Raw genomic sequence first — 8944 nt, forward strand, 5'->3', positions numbered from 1 at the left:
TGGATCTTGGCTTCGGATTGGCTCAGCTCCAGCTCTTGTGGCCATTTGGGGAGTGAAACAGCAAATGGAAGATTCCTCTCTCTGTCTCTCCCTTTCTCTGTCTGTAACTCTACCTCTCAAATAAATAAATAAAATCTCAAAAAAAAAAAAAAGTACAATGTAGGGCCAGCACTGTGGCACAGAGTGTTTAGCTGTTGCCTATGGTGTCAGTATCCCATATCAGTGCTGGTTTGAGTCCCGACTGCTCCACTTCCAATCCAGTTCCATGCTAATGCATCTGGGAAAGCAGCAGAGGATAGCTCAAGTACTTGGGCTCCTGCTCTCACATGGGATACCCAGATGAAGCTCCTGGTTCCTGGCTTCAGTCTGGCCTAGCTCTGATCATTGCGGCCATTTGGGGAGTGCACTGTGAATGGAAGATTTCTCTCTCTTTTGGTAACACTGCCTTCAAATAAATAAATAACTCAAAAAAAAAAGAAAAGAAAAAGAAACAAATTACTCACAAAAAAATACTGTGTAATATGCTATGGTGAACCATGGCCACTCCACTTCTGGCTGTCTGTTTTGGTAGTCATTATCCAACCTGCCTGTAACCCTCTTCCCCCTACTCTTCTCAGCCTCTAGTAATCTCTACTCCACATTTGGAGTGCCTGTTTTTCCTAGTCTCCTGTATAAGTGAGAACATACCTGGCCTATTTCACTTAACATAATGTCCACCCATTTTATTGCAAACAATACACTATCATTTTTTTTTTAATTTATTTACTTGAAAGAGAGCTCACACCCATTCATTGGTTCACTCCTCAAATGTTCATGTTGGCTGGTTTTGGCCGGGGTAAAGTCAAGAACTATAAACTCAATCCAGATCTCTCATGTAGGTGTCAGGGACCCAATTACTTGAGACATCATCTACTGCTATGTTCCAGGATGCTCATTAGCAGGAAGTTGGAGTCAAGATACAGAGCGGGCATTGAAACCAAGTACTCTAATATAGAATGTGGGCATTTTAACCACCAGGCTAAACACAGGCTCCAGATATCTCTTTTAGGAATATGGGTCAGGGTGGGTGTTGTGGAGCACATCTCATATCAGCCTGGAATCAAGTACTGGCTACTCCACTTCCAATCCATTCTCCTGCTAATGCACCTGGGAGGCAGCCAATGATCACCCAAGCAGCTGGGTTCCTGCTGCCCACATGGGAGACCCAGGTGGAGTTCTGGGTAAAACTTAGAAAAACAGAGAGCCACTTTGTGAATTCATGTGTAACACTTGCACAGAGGCAAGGCTAACCTTCTCTGTATGTTCCAGTTTTGGTGTCTGTGCTGCTGAAGTGAACCCTGAAGGATTTCTTTAGAGAGCCATCTTGAAACCAAATTCTAGGGGCAGAAGGACTGGTGCTAGTGTGGGCCTATGGGTGACTGTCTGGTTCTGTTTTGCTTCTTCCTCACCCATGCTTGGTGCGATCTGGCTTCCAATAGGCATAAAATGATACCTCAATGTTATTTTGTCTTTCCATTTCCTTGGCAAGCGATGAGTCTGAGCATCCTTGTGCAAAAGTCCTTTGGGGTTTCTTTGCTATTGTTCAGCACAGAAGCATCTGTTTGCATCCTCTGGAAAGCAGACACAGAGATGGGCAGGAGGACAAGAAGATTTGGGGAGGAGGTAAGGTCTGTGAATGATTAAAGATTAAGAAACAGAATTGGACAGCAGAAGCCTTCAGATCACAGTGAGGGGAGACCACTGCGAGAGGAAAGAGGGCAGGAGGAGGCAGAATGGGGCAGACAGGGATGTAGCTATGAGCTTCAGAGCAAAGAAGGCTTGTGAGAGGAGATGCCACACTCCCTTTCTGCCAAGAGGGGCCCTAGCCTCTGTGGCCCATTTCAACAGCACTGCATCTGGAGGTTCTCGGCTTTACTGCCCTGCTGCCTGCTGTAGAGCAAGTCCTTGTGCAGGGCAGCTCTGAGTGGTGGGTCTCCAGGACTGCCATGATGGGCATGCTGCAGTAACCTACTCTGGAGGCTCAGGGACTTCAGATATCAAAGGCGGGATGGGGGTCTGTTCTAGTAGTTACGATGATGCTTGACTGGGGCTGGTGTTGTGGAACAGCAGGTTAGCCTGCCACTCGCCATGCTGGCATCCCATATTGGAGGAGTCTCTGCTACTCTGCTTCTGATCCAGCTCGCTGGTAATGTGCCTGGGAAAGCAGCAGAAGATGGCCCAGGTACTTGGATGCTTGCCACCCATGTGGGAAACCAGGATGGAGTTTGATGCTGGCTTCTGCCTAGCTCAGACATGGCTGTTGCAGCTATTTGGAGAGTAAATCAGTGGCTGGAAGATCTCTGTTTGTCTCTTTCTGACACTCTGCCTTTTAAATAAATAAGTCTTAAAAAAAAAAAGACAATGCTTGGGACTTGCATCTCACCTCAGAGTGCCTGGGTTCAAGTTCTGGCTCTGCTTTCACCTGCTGCCTACTAATGTGCACCCTGGGAAGCATCTGGTTGGGCCCCTGCCCCCGTTGTGGGAGACCCAGATGGAGTTTCTGGTTCCTGGCATCAGCCTGGCTCAGTCTCAGCTCTTGTAAGCATTTGGGGAGTGAGCCAACAGATGGAAGTTCTCTCTCTGCCTCTCTGTCTCCCTCTGCCTATCAAATTAATTAATTAATTAATTTTAAAAATACCTCACAGATGTATTTCTCACCCAGTCTGATGAGAGTCAAGCTGTTTCCATCCTTCCTGCTGTCCTGAATCCATCATGCCCAGTGGAGGATAAAAGAGAAAGGGTACAGAATTCTTAACTGATTGGAAGGGCTGGCACTGTGGTGTAACTAGTTAAGCTGCAGCCTACAGTCCCAGGATCCCATATAGGCATCAGTTCAAGTCTCGGCTGTTCCACTTACTATCTACTCCCAGCTAATGGCTTGGGAAAAGTGATGGAAGATGGCTCAAGTATTTGGGCCCCTGCTACCCACGAGGGAGGCTTGGAAGAAGCTCCTGGCTCCTGGTTTCCGCTTGGCCCATCCCCTGCTGATGTTGTCATTGGGGGAATGAACCAGCGTACGAAAGATCTCACTTTCTCTGTCTCTCCCCTCTCTCTGTAACTCTGACTTTCAAATAAATAAATAAATAAATCTTTAACTGACTTGGAGCATCTGCTATCAGCCTTACCACTCACATCTCTGCTGGAGGGCCTATCATAACACGGAAGCTGGGCGTGTAGCTTTCCTTCATGCCCAGAAAGAGGGGACAATGCAGGGACACAGGGACACACAAGGGTACTTAAAAATGTTCATGGATTGGGGTGGCGCTGTGGCGTAGTGGGTAAAGCCACCGCCTGCAGTGTTGGCATCTCATAGGGGTGCCAGTTCCAGACTTAGCTGCTCCTCTTCCAATCCAGCTCTCTGCTATGGACTGGGAAAGCAGTAGAAGATGGTCCAAGTCCTTGTGCCCCTGCACCTGCATGGGAGACCCAGAAAGACCTTGGCTCATGGCTTCAGATCAGCACAGCTCCAGCCGTTGCAACCATCTGGGGAGTGAACCAGCAGATGGAAGACCTCTCTCTGCTTCTCCTTCGTTCTCTGTGTAACTTTCACTTTCAAGTAAATAAATAAATAAATCTTTTTTAAAAATGTCCATGGCAAATGGAATTAAAAGTTTATTTTGATGCAAAAACCTTTTGAAATCCATGTACTTTGTAAGTTTATATTTATTAAATAAAAAATAACATAAAAAAGAAATCCATGCATACAAGGAAAACAAGTATTATAAAAGACCATGTATACATTTAAAAATTTTTGCATCAAAGTAATCTTTTTAAATTTTTTATTTATTTTAAAAGGAGATAGAGATAGATGATAGATAGATAGATGATAGATAGATAGATAGATAGATAGATGATAGATAGATAGATAGATAGATAGATAGATAGATATAGAGATCCCCCAGCTCTAGACTCACTCTTCAAATGCCTACAACAGCTAGTTCTGGGCCAGGCCAAATCCAGGAGCCAGGAGCTCCATCATGGGGTGACAGGAACCCACCTATTGATCCATCACCTGCAGAGCGCACATTAGCAGAAAGTGGTACTGGGAGCAATAGCTGGAACTCAAACCCAGGCACTCTGATGTGAGCCATTCCAAGTGGAGTCTTAACTGCTGTGCCAAATTTTTGCCCCAGTAACTCATCTTTAAAAAAATTATTGTATTTATTTGAAAGGCACAATGACAAAGAGAAAGGAGAGACAAAGAACTCTCCTGTCCACTGGTTCATTCCCCAAATGGCTTCAATGGCCAGGGCTAAGCTAGGAACTCCATCCAGTTCTCCCACTTGGGTGGCAGGGGTCAAGTGCTTAGGCCATCTTCTGCTGCCTTCCCAAGTGCATGAGCAGGAAGCTGGATAGGAAGTGGAGCAGCAAGACTTGAACCAGTGCTCTGACATGGGATACCAATGTCACAGGCTTAACCCACTACACCACAACACCTGTCCCAAACTTATCTTTTTTTTTTTTTAAAGGGAAAGGGTTTATTGATGGGAGAAATCCAACAGGCTGGAGGGAAGGGGCAAAGAGGAAGAGGGGGGTATTTAGAGAGAGATCAAGAGAGAGAGAGAGAGAGAGCATGTGTGTGGGAAGCAGGTCCTGTTATATGTTTGCCTGGGGGGCAGGGAAGTAGGAGCAGTGAATACCACTAGAGTGGGGGTGGAGCTAACACCTGAGGTTGGGCCATCTGGTCACCTGGTTTCTAGCAATGGTGGCGGGGGCCAAAGGCTAGGAGGGTGTCGGGGGCATAGATTGTGCCATGGATAAGACCATGCCATTTTACTAACATTCCCCTCTTTTGTTTTTTTATAAAGCAAGTGTTGTATCAGATTACATCAGCCCTGAAAGTCCAGGAGGGGTGGAGGATGATGACCAAGTTTATCTTTTAATTACACTTTTCCACGAATGACTTGAAATACCCTTGAACATCCCTGTCTCTCCCGCATTCATCAATAAATGACTGATTTGTTTCCTTTGCCCATTTACCCCGGGGGTTCTTGTCTTTCTGGCAGGAGATACTAGTTACCTTGTTAGTTTTAAGCATTGCAAACATCTTCGTCCAGTCTGTTCTTGGCCTGATGACTTTGCCTGTGGTGTCCTGCACTGAGCAGACTTCTCCTATTTCCCATATTACAGTCTGTGCTTTTGAAGAATGGCTTAACTCCATTCTTCCATATTTTATGAAGAGAGTTGTCTATAGTCTTTCTATTTCATACATTTATTTTTTTACATTTAAATCATTTTCAAAAATCTTGTGATAACAAATCAGTTTTAATTCCAACACTTGAAGCTACAAAGGGGTAAGATTTATAATCTTCATGGCATGGTTGTATACACTCAATAAAGTGAAAATTAAACAATACCATTTATTATTTGAAAGTCAGGAACACTATTTTGTTTTGTTTTGTTTTGTTTTACAATTTTTGTTTACTTATTTGAGAGATAGAAATAGAGAGGGGGAGAGAGAGATACAGAGAGATCCATCGATTCCATCCACAGGTTCACTCCCTAAGCAGCAGCAATGGTCAGGGGTTGAGGGTTGCTGAAGAAAAGAGCCCAGAACTCAATCTGGGTCTCTCATGGGATTGGTAGGAACTCAATTAGTTGAGCCATTACCTGCTGCCTCCCAGGATCTGCACTGTCAGGAAATAGGAGTCAGGAGCCAGATTTGGGTATTAAATTCAGGCAATCTGATGAGCGACACAGGTGTTCTAACTGGTGGTTATCTGCTAGGCCAAATGTTCACTCCAAAAACTCATTTTTTAATTGTCTAAGTGTAATCTACAGAATTAAAAGCAGAATCAGAAGCCATACACAATTATACTAATTGGTGATTAAAAGCTTATGCTTAATTGTCAACTTAACAGTCAATATTTTTTTTTAATTTTCCATAGGTGCATTATCTTTTATTTTTTTATTTAGTAAATATAAATTTCCAAAGTACAGTTTATGGATTACAATGGCTTCCCCCCCCATAATTTCCCTCCCACTTGCACACCTTCCATCTCCAGCTCCCTCTCCCATTCCATTCACATCAAGATTCATTTTCAATTACCTTTATATACAGAAGATCGATTTAGTATATATTAAGTAAAGATTTCATCAGTTTGCACCCACACAGAAACACAAAGTGTAAAATATTGTTTCAGTACTAGTTATAGCATTACTTCACATTGGACAACACATTAAGGACAGATCCCACATGAGAAGTAAATACACAGTGACACCTGTTGTTGACTTAACAAATTGACACTCTTGTTTATGGAGTCAGTAATCTCCCTAGGATCTAGTCATGAGTTGCCAAGGCTATGGAAGCCTTTTGCATTCACTGACTTTGATCTTATTCAGACAGGGTCATAGTCAAAGTGGAAGTTCTCTCCTCCCTTCAGAGAAAAGTACCTCCTTCTTTGATGGCCCTGTTCTTTCCACTGGGATCTCACCCGCAGAGATCTTTTATTTAGGTCTTTTTTTTTTTTTCCCAGAGTGTCTTGGCTTTCCATGCCTAAAATACTCTCATGGGCTCTTCAGCCATATCCGAATGCCTTAAGGGCTGATTCTGAGGCCAGAGTGTTGTTTAGGACATCTGCCATTCTATGAGTCTGCTGTGTATCCCGCTTCTCATGATGGATCGTTCTCTCCCTTTTTGATTCTATCAGTTAGTATTAGCAGACACTAGTCTTGTTTGTGTGATCCCTTTGACTATTAGACCTATCATTGTGATCAATTGTGAACTGAATTGATCACTTGGACTAGTGAGATGGCATTGGTACATGCCACCTTGATGGGATTGTATTGGAATCCCCTGGCACGTTTCTAACTCCACCATTTGGGGCAAGTCCAATTGAGCATGTCCCAAATTGTACATTTCCTTCCTCTCTTATTCCCACTCTTATATTTAACAGGGATCACTTTTCAGTTAAAATTTAAACACCTAAGAATAATTGTGCCAGCGCCATGGCTCAACAGGCTAATCCTCCGCCTAGCGGTGCCAGCACACAGGGTTCCAGTCCCAGTTGGGGCGCCGGATTCTATCCCGGTTGCCCCTCTTCCAGGCCAGCTCTCTGCTATGGCCTGGGAATGCAGCAGAGGTTGGCCAAGTCCTTGGGCCCTGCACCCCATGGGAGACCACGATAAGCACCTGGCTCCTGCCTTCGGATCAGTGCGGTACACCGGTCACAGTGCGCCGGCCGCAGCGACCATTGGAGGGTGAACCAATGGCAAAGAAAGACCTTTCTCTCTGTCTCTCTCTCTCTCGCACTGTCCACTCTGCCTGTCAAAAAAAAAAAAAAAAAAAAGAAGAAGAAGAAGAATTGTGTGTTAATTACAGAGTTCAACCACTAGTACTAGAACAAAAAAAAATACTAAAATGGATAAAGTATTACATGTACATCAACAGTCAGGACAAGAGCTGATCAAGTCACTGTTTCTCATAGTGTCCATTTCACTTCAACAGGTTTCCCCTTTGGTGCTCAGTTAGTTGTCGCCGATCAGGGAGAACATATGATATGTCCCTTTGGGACTGGCTTATTTCACTCAGCATAATGTTTTCCAGATTCCTCCATCTTGTTGCAAATGACTGGGTTTCATTGTTTTTGACTGCTATATAGTATTCTATAGAGTACATGTCCCATAATTTCTTTATCCAGTCTACTGTTGATGGGCATTTGGGTTGGTTCCAGGTCTTAGCTATTGTGAATTGAGCTGCAATAAACATTAATGTGCAGACGGCTTTTTTGTTTACCAATTTAATTTCGTTTGGGTAAATTCCAAGGAGTGGGATGGCTGAGTTGTATGGTAGGGTTATATTCAGGATCTGAGGAATCTCCAGACTGACTTCCATAGTGGCTTAACCAGTTTGCATTCCCACCAACAGTGGGTTAGTGTCCCTTTTTCCCCACATCCTCTCCAGCATCTGTTGTTGGTAGATTTCTGAATGTGAGCCATTCTCACCGGGGTGAGGTGAAACCTCATTGTGGTTTTGATTTGCATTTCCCTGATGGCTAGTGATCTTGAACATTTTTTCATGTGTCTGTTGACCATTTGGATTTCCTCTTTTGAAAAATGTCTATTGAGGTCCTTGGCCCATCTCTTAAGTGGGTTGTTTGTTTTGATGTTGTGGAGTTTCTTGATTTCTTTGTAGATTCTGGTTATCAACCCTTTATCTGTAGTATAGTTTGCAAATATTTTTTCCCATTCTGTCAGTTGCCTCTTCACTTTCCTGACTGTTTCTTTTGCAGTACAGAAATTTCTCAATTTGATGCAATCCCAAATGTTAATTTTGGCTTTGACTGCCTGTGCTCCTGGGGTCCTTTCCAAGAAGCCTTTGCCGGTACCTATATCTTGCAGGATTTCTCCAATGTTCTCTAATAATTTGATGGTGTCAGGTCGTAGATTTAGGTCTTTAATCCATGTTGAGTGGATTTTTGTGTAAGGTGAAAGGTAGGGGTCTTTCTTCATGCTTCTGCACGTGGAAATCCAATTTTCCCAGCACCATTTATTGAATAGACTGTCCTTACTCCAGGGATTTGTTTTGGATCCTTGATCAAATATAAGTTGGCTGTAGATGTTTGGATTGATTTCTGGTGTTTCTATTCTTTTCCATTGGTCTATCCGTCTGTTTCTGTACCAGTACTATGCTGTTTTGATAACAACTGCCCTGTAGTATGTCCTGAAATCTGGTATTGTGATGCCTCCGGCTTTGTTTTTGTTGTACAAGATTGCTTTAGCTATTCAAGGTCTCCTATGTCTCCATACGAATTTCAGCATCATTTTTTCCAGATCTGAGAAGAATGTCTTCGGTATTTTGATTGGTATTGCATTGAATTAACAGTCAATATTGATAGGGCATGCTGAAAGTGATTTTGTAATCTCTACCTATGTATGTTATAGAAGGTAGGTGTGTAGGGATGGG

At 43.5% G+C, this 8944-nt stretch overlaps 1 non-coding gene across 1 annotated transcript; it reads right to left on the reverse strand.

Moving 5' to 3' along the window:
- Positions 1–1231: 1231 nt before the first annotated feature.
- Positions 1232–1336, reverse strand: LOC133762642 (U6 spliceosomal RNA). Its single transcript, XR_009866313.1, has one exon. It is a non-coding gene; the product is annotated as a U6 spliceosomal RNA (small nuclear RNA).
- Between the last annotated feature and the right edge of the window lie 7608 nt (positions 1337–8944).

Source organism: Lepus europaeus, chromosome 6 (assembly GCF_033115175.1).
Source record: "Lepus europaeus isolate LE1 chromosome 6, mLepTim1.pri, whole genome shotgun sequence".
In the NCBI taxonomy this organism is placed as follows: Eukaryota; Metazoa; Chordata; class Mammalia; order Lagomorpha; family Leporidae; genus Lepus; species Lepus europaeus.